General features: G+C 48.5%; 1 non-coding gene across 1 annotated transcript; it reads left to right on the top strand.

The window, feature by feature from the left end:
* The first annotated feature begins 8,827 nt into the window (after positions 1–8,827).
* Positions 8,828–8,900, top strand: TRNAM-CAU. The gene has a single exon. It is a non-coding gene; the product is annotated as a tRNA-Met (tRNA).
* Positions 8,901–9,074: the final 174 nt, after the last annotated feature.

Here is a 9,074-nt window from a genome sequence, read left to right as displayed (position 1 = left end):
AACGAGTCTTGCTGGACACCATCGGGTCTCCCGTCGATTTCCCACACCCTGCGCCTGTGTCTCCTCAGTGACACACAGCCATGGCTGCCCCAGTGCCCCGGCACTGTATCCCCTCAGTAATACACAGCCATGGCTGCCTTAGCGCCCTGCTAGTGACACACAGCCACTGCTGCCTCAGTGCACTGTACCCCTCAGTGACACACAGCCATGGCTGTCCCAGTGCCATGGCACTGTAACCCTTCAGGATGGCTGCCTTAGTACCCTGTCAGTGTGTCTCTCAGTGACACACAGCCATGGCTGCCTCACTGCCCTGACAGTATGTCCCCTCAACAATGCACAGCCATGGTCACCTCAGGGCTAGGTCATGGCCCTCCTCGGTGTCACGCGGCCATGGCTGCCCCAGTGCCATGGCACTGTACCCCGTCAGTGACACAGCCATGGCTGCTTCAGAGCACCCTGACAGTGTTTCCCCTCGGTGACAAACAGCCATGGCCATCTTGGGGCACTCTGCCATGTCCTCTCTCAGCGACAGGCAGCCATGGCTGGCTCAGTGCCCTGTTAGTGTGTCCCTCAGGGATAAACAGCCATGGCCACCTCAGGGCTACTTCATGGTCCTCCTCAGTGTCACACAGCCATGGCTGCCTCACAGTGCTCTGTCAATGTAGACCTTCAGTAATACACAGCCATGGCTGCCTCAAAACACCTTGTCAGTGTCTCCACTCTGACACACAGCCATGGTTGCCTCAGTGCCCTAACAGTGTGTTGTCTCAGTAATACACAGCATTGGCCACCTCAGGGCTAGGTCATGGTGCTACTCAGTGTCACACAGCCATGGCTGCCTCAGTGCTCTGCCATGTTCTTCCCCAGTGACACACAGCCGTGGCCACCTTGGAGCACTCTGACATACTCCCCACTCAGCAAGAGACAGCCATGGCTGCCTCAAAGTGTCCTGCCATGTTCCTCCTTGATGACACACAGCCATGGCTGCCTCAGCATGACCTGACTGTGCTTGCCCTCAGTGACACACAGCCATGGCCACCTCGGTGCCTTGCTATGTCCCCCCCCCTTCAGCTACAAAAGGGAATAATCTCCCCAGGGAAGTGGTGGATTCTCCAATGTTGGACACTTTTATGATTCAGCCATCTGGTCTAGATTGTGCTTTTGCCAAGAAAAGGTTGGAGCAGATGATCCTTGAGGTCCTCTCCAACCTGGTATTCCATTAGCCCATGATTCCCTGAACACACAGCCATGGCCACCTTGGAGTGTCGCACCATGTCGTCCCTCAACAGCACATGCTCTTAAGCACTTTTCTCCACTCCAGATTACAACTTTCATGATTCGTCATCAGTTTGCCTTCACATTAACATGAGTATGTGGTGAAGTTTACGTTTGGGGAACAAAATTTGAGGAGCAGGTGTTCCAATCCCCTTGGAAGCCACCACCCAGTTTGTCAGGAATTGATTCAATCATCATTTCAGTCACAGATATTAAAACTGCCCAACTGTTTCCTCCTTAGCAGCTTTCTGACACAAGCTGTTGGCTGGAGCCTTTCAGCTGCATCTTTCTTTCTTCTTTTTCCCCTCACATATGTTCCCAGCACTGTGTTATGAAATATAAGGATGATTTTGAAGCAATAAGGCTATGCTGGGACAGGGACAAGGACCTATCCAGGGATAGGACTCTATCCAAAGGACAGGGAGGTGCATCCAGCAGTGTCCTCAGGAGCACAGGGAGGACAGTTTTCTAACCAGCTTAGAGATTATCAGTGTTGTTGCATTTTTTGGGGTGGATCAATGCATTGAAGTTGGAGTTCACACACTGGAATGAGTGTTCATCACCTAGTGTTGTGATTCAGGGTCATACAGGACCAGTGACATATAATTATGAGGCTATTAAAGCTGTGACTAGCAAGGAGAAACAGCCCTAAGGTGTATGAATGCTCTGTCCATCACCTCACCAGGGACAGCAGGTGAGACATATGGATGATCAGCAGAAAGCTGATTTGAAACTTAAACTAGTGATCCCATTTTTCTGTCTCAACAGAATTCTTCTTTATTTAAAGCTCTGCTGAGGAAATTCCTCCACAGTCCCAGAATTGTCTCTCAGGGGCTGCAGGCAGGAGGATGAGCCCTGGTGAAACCATGGAGTGTTGTTTTTGGGGTGTACAGGTGAGTCCTGGTGTCAGGGCTGACAATTCTGAGCACTGTGGTTTGCATCCCGACTGTTAGCAGGGCTGAAAGCATCCATATGGTGCTTGGGGAGAGCCACAATCAGAGTATCTGCTGACAGGCTGGGCTATCACATGTTCCTCTCATAAATAATCTGCAGGGACGGTGAGAAGGAAACTTAGATCCACACTGAGACTCGCTTGACCTTTCCCTCCTCGGCTCAGCCTTCGCCCGTGTCTGCATGTCGACAGCACAGACAGTTGGCGAGTCTGGATTTGAGGAAGGTGTTAGGAGCAGTTGGAATGACAGCATGGACATAGCCTTTGGGATCAACTCCACCTCAGTGCAGCTCCCCAGCCCTAGTGAGAAAATGCTGCTTTGGAAAATGCTTTTGCTTCACATTCAATGGCTGTGCTGGAACAGAGCCCTTAAAATCGAGCCACAAAGCATTTTTATCCTGGACTTAGACACTTCACAAAGCATTTAGGCTGAAGAAGAAGAGACTTACATTACATTGTCTTCAAATATGCAGAAGGTTGCTGGAGAGCAGGAGGGAATTAGCTCTTCTCTGCATGAGGTGGGACAAGGATGAGAAATAATGAGCTTACCACTTGCAAACAGCAGTAGAAATAAGGCATCAGGTTAAGGGTAAGAATAGTTGAGCACCAGAACAAATTCCCCAGGAAATAAATGGAATAATCACCTTTGGATGTTTTTACTTAACAAGAAATTAGTAAAGCATCTGCTCTGAAGAGTTCAGGGGGAATCGTTCTTGTCTCGGGGAGAAGGATGGGGTGAGTAATCTCCTGCAATCCCTGTCAGCCCTAGTTTTTCATGAGGCAAAGGAGATGTGATTTCCCAAACTTACAAAGCAGGTTGGAGCACAGGCTGGGGTTGGATTCCATCTCAGATCCTCCTGTCTGCACTAAATATTAAGTAAAACCACCCCAGATTTTCCAGCTGTTCTCTCTTCCATGAGGTTGAGGTGTTTTTTTGTTAAAACCCCAATATGAACAGCGATTCTGATATTCACATCATTTCCCTGGGGAAAAACTCCCACTTTTCCTATTTTTTCTGCCTCACAATGAACCAAGTGTATTCCACATCCAGAATTATAATCCATCCCCTCATTTCTCTGCTACAATGGGACTGAAAAGGCTTTTTTACAGAGAACAGACGAAGCTGTTCCTCTGCAGTGCTGCACCCTCGCAGGAAGACAGCACTCCAGTGTCTGGGGCTGGGAGCTCAGCAGCTGTCAACAGGATTAAATTCACCAGAAACATGGTGAAAAAAAAACATTAAAAAAGGAGGGACTCTCTGCTGGTAATAACTTGCATTTCAACCTGAATCAAAATACCTCCCCACAGTTATTTGCTCACAAATTGCTCTTATCGATCCAGCTCAGCTAAGGATTAATGTGGTTTGGGTTTTTTTAAAAACACTGAGCTGCTATTGGAGATTTTCAGGCAGAGTCTGATTGTAGGGAATTGTTTGCCATGCCTTAAAATAACTCTTATGGGAAGGAGTTTTGACTTAAGATGGTGAGTGCCCTATGAACAAATCCCCAGACTTCGAATTTCACCTCCTGAGTTAGGAGAACTTTAGGGAGAAGTGGTGAGAATGACAAAATATCTCAACTTTGGGGAAGAATAGGAGTGTAATTGGAGAAAACTGAAGCTAAATAAACCACTCTCAGAGCATTTTCCCTGGGAGGGTTTTCTCTGAGTCCTAAGAACAGCTGAGCCCTTCCCTCAGTGGGAACACTAACACCACCTCTAACCCCTCACTGACTGCCTATTTCATCAGACTTGTGGAATATAACACTTTTGAAACCATTAGACATGCTTTTTTGGATGGTAAATCCAAGCTAACACACAGACATGTGCAATGTCATCACAAAAACATCATTTTCATAGGATGTTTGGCTGAAAACTCATTGCACTTCCCCTGCAAGAAGCATTGCCCAAGACATTGCAGTGTACCATAACCCTGACATCAGTTCCTGCTGTTCCAACAAACAGTTCTTGGCTTCAGGATCACATTCTAAATGGGAGAGATTGGTTTCATGAGGGAACACAGTAAATCAGTTGGTGTAAGCAACAGTAAGTTATGTTTATGTACTACGTTGCACTCAAAAAATCCATAACCTCTTGGCAAACAGCAACAACAGTGTAAGGGAGGCAGAGCAGGGAAATTGTGGAATAACACAGCACGGAAGAAGGTCTTCCACTGATTTTTAATGCTCCTAGGATTTAAGTAATTCCTCACGTGTTCAAATATTAAGTGAGTGCTATATAGCCTGTGGCGTCAGTAAACAACCTCCTCCCTGACAAGGTGAGGAATGGAGGTGTGTGGATGCTCTGTGGGCTGCCTGGGATTGCACAAGCATTGCTCAGCAAATGACACAGTAATGTATCCCCAACACCTGACTCCCTGCCCTATGATCCATCCAGGGCAGGAGAATGTTCTGTGAACTGAGCTGATGGAGGTGTTGGGCATGACCAAATTGTTCAGGCTGGACCATGGCCAAAGATGGAAGGACAACAACTGCTTCTAGGAGAAGTGCTGTGAAGTTTTGGGTGACTCCAAGTACTCATGACCATGACATTGACTGATACCTCACCTCAAAGGACAGCATGTTGAAGAAAGATCATACCCACTATCATAAATCACAGAATCATGGAATGTTTGGAGTTGGAAGGACCTTAAAGCTCATCTTTCCATGGGCAGGGACACCTGTCACTAGCCCAGGTTGCTCCAAGCCCTGTCCAACCTGGCCTGGAACACTCCCAGGGATGGAGCAGCCACAGCTTCTCTGGACAATCTCTGACAGTGCCTCAGCACCCTCACAGGGAAGAATTTATTCCCAATATCCCATCTCACCCTGCCCTCTGGTTTGGGAGGCCAAGTGGAAAGGAGGCACTGAGCTCTGCTCAAAAGTAGGATGCAAAACACTTCCTGAGTCATCACCAGCATTTCTGCAGTGCTCTGGGTTTTCCCTGGAGAGCCCAACCCATCCACTGTTTATCCTGCAAAATCTGATGAGATCAATGCCCAGACAGAAAGCAAGAAAGTGGGAAATCATTGAATCAGGACAAGAAGAGCTGTTTTCCATCTTAAAATATCAAATGAAGAATATCTGAGATGAAAATATATACACTACAAAAACCAAAGCAAAATTCTTTGCTCTTTCTATTGCAGTATTCTCTCTTCTAAGTGTCCTGCCTCAAGGATGGAGGCAGTTTTGTAGGAGGCAGGAGGAGCCTTTGTTTTTTATTACAAAGCAGAAATTGCAGTGCAGGCCTGTGCCAAAGAAAACATGCTGCAAATCCTCCGTGTGGCATACGGGGCTTGCAGAGAGGGTTTGTTCATCTGTCTTGGCCTGCCTTGCCATACTATTCTATCCCTCATGTCAAATGGAAAAGAAATAATTATCTCCTAGCTGTTCAGGTTATAATTGGCTGGATATGCCATCAGCTGGCTCATCCCTGCTCAGAGCCTGGGAAGGCATAAACACTTCCAGGATTACAGAAAATGAGGACACTAACTTTGGGACCAATCCAAAGCCCTTTAGTGAGCGTGAAGCCTAATTGACTACAGTGAGAGCTGCATCAGCTCCTTAATTGCTGAAGGGAAATGAAACAATAACATTTCCCCTTTCAGTACATCCTTTTTTCAAGAGCCCTGTGGTAATGGCTGCAAGCTGCCTGCCTGAGACAGCAGGGCTGGAAAGCTCTGGGAATGCTTTCAAAGGAAGGTGCTCAGACACTTGGTACTGCCACAGAGGATGGGAGATGATGATAAGGCACTTTTCCTGTTTTCCCTATTGTCACAAACAAAGATAATGGATTTGGGAGAAAGCAGTGATTTGATAGTTTGATGACAGGGTGGTAAACACTGGAAATGATATTCAGTTGTATCCAACTCTGCTTCAGGGCCCTGAGGACCTTGGCTGTGCCCAGCCTCCAAAACTATTGTGTGATGCTCCCCAGGAACTGCACTGGAAACCTTTTCTGTCTGGGGTTTGAGGCTTGGAGTGGAGACAACGATTGTTTCTCCTCTCTGAGGTGATGAAAAGCTGGGATTCCCTCGCTCTGCTCCATGGGAAGGGGAAACACAGTCACCCCAAGCACTGAGAACCCACAGGGCTTGTTGTGCTGCCTCAGGCTTTGCTGAGCTCTGGGTGACATCAGTGCATGATGGAGGTTGGTGCTGCCAGACAGACTTTTCCCCTTCTTCTTCTTCTGCAGGAAATAGGCATGGGGAGATGGAGCTCTGTGGGAATTGGCATGGATTGATGATGGGCTGTCCTGCCTTCTGCTGGATTGGACTGGAAAGGGGGTCAGTGGGCCAAGGGAAAAGTCTGAGTGCTGAGGGATGGAGCAGGATGCAGTGGCTCAGCCTCCACAGAGCCAAGACTGAGGGATAAGGTTACAGAGGTCAGGTGGGTGAGGGAAAGGAGAGAAGGTTGTAGGGTGGTTAGACACAGCAGGAGCATTCAGAGGAGAAGAAGAAAGCATAAAGTTCAGATAAATATAGAAACACAGAAGAGGCAAAAGCATGTGTGTGCCATAGACTGCCGAGTCTCTGCTCGAGGCAATGTCACCAAGGGCATCTTTTGTTTCGTTCACATGAAAATCCTTGCCACTTGCTTGTCCCTGTTCTCTCCATGAATTCCTAAACAAACAGACATGACATGGCCTTGTCGAGCTGTGTCACAAACTTTGAGTACCAGCTGAGTGTAATGTAACATCAGGGAAAACCCACGTGATTCAGTGCAGGTGGAAAACAGCCAGAGATGTATTTCCAAACAGCTGATGTTTGTTTTGGGTTGCTCACTGTCCATGTGCCTTGGTTTAGATGCTTGGAGCAGCTTTTCGTAATTTAATCAGAACTGTGGGCACTGAATGTGTCCATCACTGAAGCCCCAAAGGATTAGCACACTGCTAAAAATGACATCCTCATTCTGCACGTGGGCAGTGTCAGAGGGAGGAATGTGGCAATTCAGGCTCTAAGAAGCTGTGCATTTACTCATAGCAGTTTTGTTTGCAGCCAGGACTCATCATGTGATCATTCCATATGCATGGCCATCCAGATCCTTGGAAATCAGGATATTCTTCCCCTGGCAACAAGAGCTGCCCACTAGACCTTTGGGAAAATCCTTGGGCTATCCAATGCAGCTCAAACATCTTGTCTGATCTGGTGGGACTCAAAAGCAGTGTGAACAGTGAGGTGAGGGAGAGGATTCTCCCTCTCTGCTCTTGTGAAATCACATCTGGAGCACTGCACCAAGCTCTGAGGCGCCCCAACATAAGGATGGGGAGCTGTTGGAGCAAATCCAGAGGAGGCCACAGAGGTGCTTTGAGGGTTGGAGTACCTCTGTTATGGAGACAGGCTGGGAGAGCTGGGGGTGTTTGGCCTGGAGAGAAGGCTCCAGGGAGACCTCAGAGCCTCTTCCAGGGCCCAAAGGGCTCCAAGAGAGATGGAGAGGAACTTGGGACAAGGGTCTGGGGGGACAGGTGGAACTTGGGACAAGGGTCTGGGGGGACGGGTCAAGAGGAATGGCTTCCCACTGCCAGAGGGCAGGGATAGATGGGATCTTGGGAAGGAATTCCTCGCTGTGAGAGTGCTGAGGCACTGGCACAGGTTGCCCAGAGAAGCTGTGTCTGCTCCATCCCTGGAAGTGTTCCAGGCCAGGTTGGATGGGGCTTGGAGCAATCTGGGCTAGTGGAAGGTGCCCCTGTCCATGACAAGGATTTAGAACAAGATAAACTTTAAGATCCCTTCCAGCCCAAACCATTCTGGGATTCTATGTTGTCCAAAGGTCTGTTCCTCCTCCATATTCTGCCAGTTCCTCTCTCTACAGGCGAACAAGCCTCCCTGCAGTGATTCTCGTGGGCGAGCTTCGCACGCTTTCTGCATCAATTAAATGTCTGTTTTCCTGTCTTCTGCCAATTTAGCTATTTGTCACTGGATTGTCATGGTGACTGGTGCTGTGGGACTCTCGCTGAGGGCGAGGCCTGTTGATTAGGATTCAGGGCAGCATCACAGGGGACCCTCTTCTGCTGAGCATTCACTGAGCACAGAGAGCTCATTTCCCTGCAGAGATTCCAGTCAAACAGTGCCTCTTCACAGCAGTAGCAAACGAGGTTGGATTTAATTTTCGATAATTATGTGGAAGTAATTTGATTTCCTTGTGTTGTCAGCACAGCCCTCACAGTCTGGCCAGCAGAGCTGGATGAGGATGCTTAAGAACCCCAAAGGACTCTGTGCAGCTGTTTTGCAGAACAGCATGGAAAAAGGAGCCATTTCCAGAAAAAACAAACCAAACCCTAAATCCTTCTTGCTGAACAGCATGGAAGAGAGGAGCCATTTCCGGAAAGAACAAACCAAACCTAAAATCTTTCTGTAGAGCTGCATTGGAGAGAGGAGCCATTTGCACAAAATGTGAGGTGTGGCTGTCAGGAAAGTAGGGAAAAGAATGACTGGGGGGAAAAAAGCCAAACTGAAACAAAGTAAACGAGTGTCTCTTGCAGGAAACGGTGTATTTATAAGGGAAGGGGGTTTCTCAGGCAGCACACAGGGAATGGGAATGGACAGCCGGAGGACCCCAGGTGCGCAGGGAGAAGAGCCGTGTTCAACACACTGCCTTTCGAGGAGCCTCGTTAGCGCAGTAGGTAGCGCGTCAGTCTCATAATCTGAAGGTCGTGAGTTCGATCCTCACACGGGGCAGAGATGGTTTCCTCCTTTTTCTTTCCTCCCCTCTTTTTCCACACTCCCGCACGCACCCCTTCCCAAGGGAATGGAAGGCATATTTTTCCCACGACACTGCAGCAGGAGGCGGGACGGGCGCGGCGGGAAGACTCCCGTTATCCCGGTAACGCGCCCCGTTCCCCTCACCGGCCC

This window comes from Acanthisitta chloris, unplaced genomic scaffold, assembly GCF_000695815.1.
Source record: "Acanthisitta chloris isolate BGI_N310 unplaced genomic scaffold, ASM69581v1 scaffold33199, whole genome shotgun sequence".
NCBI lineage: Eukaryota > Metazoa > Chordata > Aves > Passeriformes > Acanthisittidae > Acanthisitta > Acanthisitta chloris.
Note: the sequence above shows the minus strand (reverse complement) of the source record. Positions and strands in the feature narration are given on the sequence as shown.